Source organism: Chrysochloris asiatica, unplaced genomic scaffold (assembly GCF_000296735.1).
Source record: "Chrysochloris asiatica unplaced genomic scaffold, ChrAsi1.0 scaffold00069, whole genome shotgun sequence".
NCBI classification, from domain to species: Eukaryota; Metazoa; Chordata; class Mammalia; order Afrosoricida; family Chrysochloridae; genus Chrysochloris; species Chrysochloris asiatica.
The window spans coordinates 2,423,298-2,432,564 of NW_006408587.1; the positions used below are offsets into that span (position 1 = coordinate 2,423,298).

At 38.8% G+C, this 9,267-nt stretch overlaps 1 protein-coding gene and 1 pseudogene across 2 annotated transcripts in view; one reads left to right on the top strand and one right to left on the bottom strand.

The window, feature by feature from the left end:
• LOC102830724 (lysophosphatidic acid receptor 1-like) overlaps nucleotides 1–9,267 on the top strand; it is a 223,045-nt gene that overhangs the window by 171,541 nt on the left and 42,237 nt on the right. The gene's annotated exons all lie outside the window — the stretch shown is intronic.
• On the bottom strand, nucleotides 1,384–1,697 carry LOC102830357 (annotated as a pseudogene).

The following is a 9,267-nucleotide window of genomic DNA, read 5'->3' on the forward strand; positions in this document are numbered from 1 at the left end:
GTGTTCACCAATGATGAACCAGGTGTTTTGATCTGGGTACAATTGGGGGAAATTTTTGCTTTTGAAAAGTGCCACTGAAAAGAAAATTAATGTTATCAGATTGAAGATTTACAGGTGATTTTTTTTTTTTTTTGCATTTTAATCTACAACCCTATTTTCAAAATATATGTCCTCAAAATATTTGTCTTCTTCTAAAATTTCTGTTAGCAATTAACACCTCCTCTTTGGCTTTTTCCTCTTCCTATGGCTGCTGAGACAGTAGTGGGCCAGTTTCCACATTTGTGCTGCCTGCACATCTGTTTGTAGGCTTATTGTTGAAAGGTCACATCTTGAACCTGATAATTTCCTTCTGTCCACCCACCTCAAGGATGGCTACAAGGCTTATGCCCAAGACCACTTACTTCCTGAGTGCAGTGGCACACAAACACATAATCATGGTATAATTGTGACCCTGAAGATATGCCAGCAGCTCTGTTGGGTCAGGGTGTATGCTGCGTGTATGCAAAATTGCCCGTGAGAGATGGACCTTAGACCATTTGGCTCTCACTGTCAGATTAGGAATGAAAATGTATCATCTTGTGTACTGAACGTGCTGGTTCCTTTCCAGTTGGGTGGTTTTTTAAGTTCAAATGGCAGTATACATAAATAATCTTGTAGACATGTGCAGAGTATGTGCCTCTGTTTATTTATACTTGAAACCTTGTATAAAAAAAAAGGATTTAAGGCAGTTTAAAAAGATGCTTACAGTTCAGAAGAGCAAAATTTAAAATAAGCAAAAAAGGAGAGAAAGAGAAGCTACATGTAGGATAGTAAGATAGATGCAAATGTAATTAGGTGATTGATTTGGGGGCCCTCAAATACAATTATGAGAAATGACTCTTCCAACTACTGAGCCCAAAGAGACATTGTTTCCTGTGGATATTCAGCTACGATGGACATATCAACCATAGTGTGATATAATGGGCAAGTCTCAACATTCTTTATAGGACAAGCAGAACCATGTCCCATAAGGTCATTTCTTATAACATTCTTTAGTGAACACTGGTGGCTTGATGCCAACATGGAGTTCAGTTAAAGCAAATCTGTGAGGCATTCAAGAAACAGCACAGCCACTCGACTTTCTAATCTGTTGGCCTGGTGTTTAGAATCAGAGTTAGCCTAGTTTCATAGTCTTTTAAAAACTTACTGCCCTGCCCTGAAACAGCCAAAAAATGTTTATATTTTTCCCCCATACCTTAGATTATATTGTTGGTGGGTTTGTGTTTTTTTTTAATTTCATAATTATCTATTTCATTCAGATAGGGTCCAAGAACATATATCTGGTCACATATGGTCCAAGAACAAATAGTAAATAAAATCTAATCAGAGTTTAAAAATTGGTCTTTAAACATCATAGCCAGTGATGTCATCCTGGCCTGTGATCTCACCAATGTAAAACCATATCCATACCTCAGTGGCCACTAAACCATTCAGCAGAGCTTTCTTTACTGTGAACTGTTTGAAGTGACCAGTTTTAGCACTATTGACTATTTTTTTTTCAAGCTCTGAATAGCTGTAGGGATCTCAGCAGGGGTTGGAGGAACCAGCTCCACCCTGGCATAATGCCAAAATGTGGCCATTTGACACTTTGATTGAGTCACAGCAGTGTTTACCATCCCTGGAGCTTTCTCCACCAGGTAACGGACAAACTGGGCCATGGTTCTAGGATGGAAAGCCCATTTCCCCAGATTATGTTATGAAAAGCAATTATTTTCTCTTTCACTTTATAAAATTGAAAATAAATAAAATAGCACTATTGCATCCTCCCCTTTACAGATCTATATTACAATCATAGAATTATGATTTCTGTAGTTCACCATCCCACCACACTACCAGCAGTCAAGAAATCAAATGATGTATTGAATTAGGCAAATCTGCTGTGTAAGATTCTTTAAAGTCTTCAAGAGCACAGATGTCAGTTTGAGGACTAAGGTGCGCCTGACCCAAGCCATGGTATTTTCAATACCCTCATATGCATGTGAAATTTGGAATATAATTGTGAATAAGGAAGACCATGGAACAATTGATGCATTTGAGTTATAGTGTTGGAGGAGAATATTAAAAGTACTATGAACTGCCAGAAGAACAAACAAATCTGTATTGGAAGAACAACCAGAATGTTCGTTTAGGAGCCTTGATGGCCAGACTTCGTCTCTCATTGTTGTTAAGTGCCATTGAATCCATTCCAACTCATAGCAACCTTATGTAGGGTTTCCGAGGAGCATTTGGTGTGATTCGATGTCCAGAGCTGATCCTACAGCACCACCTCAGGAGTCTCTCATACTTTGGACATATTGTCAGGAGGGACCAGACCCTGGAGAAGGACATCATGCTTGGTAAAGTTGGAGGGTCAGTGAAAAAGAGGAAGACCCTCCCATAAGATGTATTCGCACAATAACCAGCAATGGGCTCAAGAGTAACAATGCTTGTGAGGTTGGAGTAGGACCCAGTTGTGTTTTATTCTGTGGTACAAAAGGTCACGAAGAATCGGAACCGACTAGATGGCACAGAGCAACAACATAGTTCACCATCATATTTTACAAGTTTTTTTTTTTAAGGATTGGACTGAAATGAGTTTTGTTTTGTATTTCCTGACATTGTTATTTTTTTGTTTCTTCTTATTGGAGTTTTGTAGAGTGGTAAGTTCTTAATATACTCTAGAGAAAACTTAAGCTTGAAAGTCATCTGTCTTATGAGACTTTTTTCCTCTGAAACCAAGTCCCTGATAGCCTATGCAAATGGTTACACTCTTGTCTACTAATCAAAAGCTTGACAGTTCGAATCCACTTAGGAGGTACCTTGGAAGAAAAATCTGGTGATCTACCTCCAAAATATTAAAGCCATAGAAAACTTTATGGACTGCAGTTCTATAAACAGAATGGGGTTGCCATGTGTCGGAATCAACTTGATGGCAACTTGATTCTTTTCAACTGTCACGAAAGGAGAGGGAGAACTTATGACCAAGGTGAGGGTCTCTGTGTAATAATAATGAGTGTTTTGTAGAGGACAGTATGGGTGATCCAGGCATCATGTTTCTGGATCACAGGCCTACATGCAGTATTTATTTATTATTTACTAATTTATTCTTAATTATAAAAGCAAACATATGAAGTACAGATCCTTTATAATATAAGAAACTATTTAAGGAAGAACCATCTTAAATTTGACTCCCAGCATTCTGGCCTATTTCCTTGCAGGGTGTTTTCTCCTGTAGCAAGGGGGTACTGTGGCTAGGAATGCAGGCCTCTGGAGACATGTAGTCTGGATCCACTGTTTACTATCTGTATTGCCCAGATAAGTTTTGGAGCTCTCTGAACTTCAATTTTTTTCATTTGTAAAATAGAGATAGGAGTGCCTATCTCTTAGGGTTATTGCAAGGACTACATGAGAAAGTACATGTAATGAGCTTAGCATGGTGCAAGAGAGCCTCAGAATAAGCTGTATAGAGACATATAAATATATAGACAGTTATAAGGAGCTCTGGTAGCGTAGTGGTTACGACTCGGGCTGTGAACCGCAACGTCAGCAGTTCGAAACTACCAGCTGCTCCGCGGGAGAAAGATGAGGCTTTCTACTCCCGTAAAGATTTACACCCTCGGAAACCCTGTACAGGGTCGCTATGAGTCGGTTCCGACTCCACGGCACATAACAACAACAACATAGAGACAGTTAAACATAGATGGGAAGTACCGTGGAGTTGGTTCTGACTCATTGTGACTCTGTATAGGATTTCTGAGGCTGTATTATCTGTGCATGATCAGAAAGTCGCCTCTGTCTCCCATAGAGCACCTTGAACTAGTGATCTTATGGTTCACAGTCCAGTGTGTATCCAATAAAGCCACCGCTCTGTTATAACATTGCTGTATTGTACTCAGTGCAGTTTAAAAAAATTTTTTTTTACCCTTGTTGTTACTAGGTGCTTTTGAGTTGGTTCCAACGCATAGCAACCCTGTGCACAACAGAATAAAACACTGCCCCATCCTGTGCCAGTCTCACAATCCTTATGTTTGAGCATATTGCTGCTGCCACGGTGCCAATCCATCTTGCTAGAGGTCTCTCTCTTTTTCACTGACCCTACACTTGACTAAGCATTATGCCCTTTTCCAGAGATAAGTCCCTCCTGATAATATGCCTGAAATATGAAGGACAAAGTCTGTGTCGTCTTAGCTTCTAAGGAACACAGATTTGTTTGTTCTCTTTGCAGTTCATGGTACTTTTTTTTTTTTAATCCTTAGCATTTAAAAATCAGAACATTTACTGTATGGTTGTATCATTCAATACTTAGGGTATTCCTAATTTTGTTTTTTCATGTTGTTGGCATAAAATTTGCAATGTACTGATTTATGAAATTATTATATTGGCATACACTAGCAAGCAAGCCACTGCCTTTCAGTACTGTGATGGCTTGCTCATTGTTATGATGTCGAAAGCTATACCATCGGTATTTCAAACACCAGCAGGATCACATATTTCAGCAAACTTTCAGGCTGAGAAGCAAACTGTGGGGCTTTACTTCGAAAAAGTAGCCAATGAAAACGCTGTGGATTTCATTCTGTCTGTCACACATTCTTTCCATCATGAAGATGGCACAGAAACAGGCTCTCTGTGAATTGGTGTCAACTTAACAACTACTAGGAACAATAGGAAGTAGCAGGAAGAGATAAAAGAGGGCACATTTGCTCAATTTCTCTTCCTTATTCTGAGAAGTTGGCTATTGTTTCAGTCCTGATGATAATAACTATGGAAAAATAAGATACAAGATGCATCTAAACATTTTAATCTATTCGTGTCCTCTTACCCAGTCTTTCTACTTCTAGAAATTTATCTGAACAAAAAATGGTACAAAGATGTGTGTGTGTGTGTGTGTGTGTGTGTGTGTGTGTATAATTGTATGAGGGGGCTTAAACGTGTATGGAAAAATTCCATTAACCTTTAGTTTCATTTTTTTATGAACTTTTGAAGCCCTCTTGTATTCATATGATACATGTTTTACATGTTGTTAAATGTCATTGAGTCATGTAGTACATTTTTATAGCAATGTTCAAGGAATCATTTCTAAGAATGAATTTGGAATCGAACTGAATGTGCAGCAATAGTTAAATCATGTATATTTATGTGGTGAAATATATTGTTACTCAAAATCACAGTTTAAAATATTTATTACATGACAAAATTATTAAATATAAAAAGTACGGACACATTAGATGTTAGTTTTGTATTGGACACACACAAAACTCTCATTCAGAAAACATGTGAACCTATTAATGCTTGTGTAATTATGGATACATTTTTTGTTGTATGTTCCATTTTTCAAGTGTTCTACAGTGTATATCATTTATTCTCATCATAAAACAGCAATACCTATTTTTTAAAATGAAAGATATAGAAAAGCTATAAAATCATAAAAGAATTTTAAGAGGCCAACTCTTAAAATTACAGGGAATTTAATTTTACAATTTAAAGTCTCCTTGAGGACAGCATTAATATCTTAAACTTCTGTAAGATTCATAGAGAGTGCACATTGATGTCGCTTTTACAAATGGACCCTCAACATCATTCTGATCACCGAACCCAGCTTCTTCTTTTAAAATGAATGCCATCTGCTTCACTCGAGTTTCTGTGTGTAAACTGTTACATAGAACTTCACTTTCAAGGATGGAATTCACCTCAGCCTGAAAAGCGAAAACACTCATTTTGAAGGAAGATAAGTGAAATACAGAAACATCATTTTAGCAAGCAAAAAGAAGTTAGCTTGTGTGTGTGTGTGTGTGTGTGTGTGTGTGTGTGTGTGTGTGACTGCAGTAAAGAAAGGAAGTAGAAAGAGATAAAATGTTTTCTGTGTACATACTTTATTAAGCCTTCTTCCATGTAAATACCAGCATTCTGCTTCCCTTGATAACAAGATTGTCAATCTGGGAAAGAAGGAAACCATGAGTTATTCTCATCACAGGATTGTTCCATATGTTTGGGAAAAACACATTTATTAGAGACATTTGTATACACAATAGTTAGGGAACCAGCTAGGTAGAAAGACAAAGGGAAACGTGATTAAAAGAAAGCAAGAGCTCTGAGTCTATAAATTCCTGGGTGTGGAGCTGGCTTTCCCACATAAAGAGGTGCCTCTTAAGAAAGTGGCTTCCTTTGTGGGAAGGAACCAAGGAAAACTCCTCCTTTTAGTTCCTCACATCCTGCCAAACATAAAGGGCAGTGATACTTGTTGAGCTTGAACATGTCTCTTTAGTACAGTGGAATCTACTGAACAGCAACTAACAATAGAAAGAGCCAGCTTTCCTATGAAGGGCAGGTACACAGTTGGGCTTCTTAATCATACTTTCTACTTTCAGCATCTTGCCCCTCCTTCCATCCTACAAAATCATCACTTTAATCTTCCTAAATCAGCAGCTTGAATGGATGCCCATTCTTACCTGAACATTTTCTCTCTCCACAGTTACATTGCAGCCTGCCCTTTAGCCTTATTTCCTGTAATTCCCTTCGCTTTCTTTGTTCCACCCACAGTGGGCTCATTGTTCCATGGGCATAGCATGTGCTTTTGTGCATTTACTCACATCATTTCCTTCAAGGATGTCCTTCTTTCAGAATCTAAACCTTATTTTGTTCTTTACACTTTGTTTTGTAGGTTAAAACATTTTAGTTTCTCCCTCAAGGAACCTTTAATTTGCAGTTCAGATGGCTTCCACCTGCTCCCCTACATCCACCCCACAAAGCCATTTGGAATTGCTGCCCTAATTGTTGTTGTTAGGTGTCCTTGAGTTGGTACTAACTCATAGAGACCCTATGCACAACATAAGGAAACACTGCCTGGTCCTGGGCCAAGCTCACTATTTTTGGTACAGCAAAGCCCATCGCTTCCAACACTGTGCTAATAATAGGTGGTTATAATAGCTGCCCTAATAGGTAGTCTCTTTCTTAAAATCCTATAGGACATACTTTGAATTTTTATCTTTAGAAGTAGAAGGACAAAAAGAACTGATTTACTGCCTTCCACTTACCCTATAGAGCCACTGAGCTCCTAAGATGAGTGTGTATGTGCTCAGAAATACTCAGTAAGTGATTTAGTATAATTGCAGTTAGAGGGTAGTGATGAATTTGAGCCTAATGCTACCCTGCCCATCCAAAGCTCATGTACTTTTCCTATTACCCTCTATGTCCAGGAATGCAAAGGATGAGTGGGAAGTTAGGGGCTACCAGTTTGGTAGAAAGCTGGAACAATTTACTACAAGTTCATATATTACCCTTTTTATTTAAAAGGTTGATAATAAGAGGTAGACATTACCTCTTTGGAAACCTGTACTTATTCTGATAACTGCTCTAAAAGTCTATGTTTTCCCTGTAGCATGGTCTTGTGGGGCCAAAAAAAAAAAAAAAAAGGCTTAGAAATAGGACAGTTCAACACTTCCGGGCCATAAACAGTTATAAACTGTCTACTAGATGTCAACTACTTTTCTAGGTATGGGAATACAGCAGAAGATCTGGATTTGAACAGGGACTTTTATTTGAATGGCAGTTTGACATGTTAGTGAAATTAATTTCAGATTCTTCGTCTGTGAAATAGGACAGCCAATCCTATTCAATACACGGCAAGGAGGAGCCGATGCAAAATGTTTGCCATGGGGTCCTTGCTTCCTGCTTGTTCCTAGGCCTGCTTTCCTAAAGTTCAAAGGCTGACCACCCCAGGTTTTCCCAGTTGCTCAGTCCATTTGAGGTCAGCCCATTTATTCTTGAGGCAGCCTCAAAAGAGGCATGATTAGCACCCTGTGAAATGAAAGGAGCCCTTCTCATTTGGAAGGGAGAAAGGAGGGACACAGTGCCCTGGTGACATTTGGAATGGAATCTCAAGCTCTTCTCTCTGGAAACAAGTTTCTGAGCAATGAAGAAACTTTGTTGTTGAGATGTCTTCAGTAAAAGACATATGGCTATATTTTACTAGTTGGTTCAGATTTAGACCATGCCAGTTTCCACAGTTCATGAAAGCCTGAATATTCGAACACTAGTTCCATTTAACAAAATTTTGATGCTCTGTGAATGATGAATGTCTGAAGTTGGGGTTTTCTGTGAAATGAGAAGCTCACTTATTCTTTCCTCTTTTGTTTTAGAAGTAAAAACAAATGAGAACTCTGCAGTCAGGAAAAAGGCCTTTGACCCTTATTAATTCTTTTCTTTTTTTAACTGTGATTTAAAGACAAGAGTTTTCCTTTATCATAGTTTTAATATATTCTGTCTCTGGGTAAGGGATCAGACTTTTGCATCTGTAAAGAAGTTAGAATTGCCTTGAAGGGATAGAAATTCCTGGCATTTCCTTCATGTTTCCCAGTTCCAAGGTTCTGTGATCTCTAGTTCTTCTAATTACATTTATCATGAAGCCTACAGTAAAGAAGTCTAGCCTCATGGGTGGTCAAAAGTAGGGTGTGTTTGGAAAGAAGTTGTGTTTGTCTTTCCATTTTCTATTACTAAGTATTTAAAGCTTGTGATTTAATTATTTTCTTTCTGCTTTGCTCTTGTGCTTTGCTTTCTCCCTTCCACAATTCTTAGTAACCCAACCACTTTTCATCCATCCTCTGTTATATGGGAGCCCAGGAGTGGTGCTATAGGATAAGCACTGATGGCTAACCATAAGGTCAACAGTTCAAACCCATGAGTCATTCCTCAAAACCTTATACAGGGGAGAACAAACAAAATCGCGGATCGGGTGGATGTGCAGTGAGGAGCTCCATCAGCAACAACACAGAATACCGGACCAAGCAGGCTTGGGGGATGGTGCCAGAACTCTGAACCACATATAAAGAAATATTTAGAAGGTTGTAAGGCTTATAGCTAGGGGAATTTGTAGCAGGAGCAAGAAATCCATTGTTTTCTAATTCAAGACACTCAGCTGATCCTGGAGCCACCATCTTGGGTGAGACCAAGCTCGGGAAGGATCAGAGCAGCCACGGATGCCTGTCAGAACCGCTGAGATAAAAGAAAAAGAGTGAAAAGGGAAGGCCATCTCCTGATCACATCTACCCAGAGGCAATCAGAAAGCATAACAAATACCAAAATACACCCCCAGCTAAGTGTTAAGGCCACAGATAACCCCTGAATATGCCCAAAAAATAGAAACAGATGACCATATCAGCACAAGTCCAGAAACAAGATAAAGTGACTAAGGCAAATGAGCTGGAAGTAGACCTACACTCCATACAGGAAGATGGGCAGGCTTTGGAAATGCCT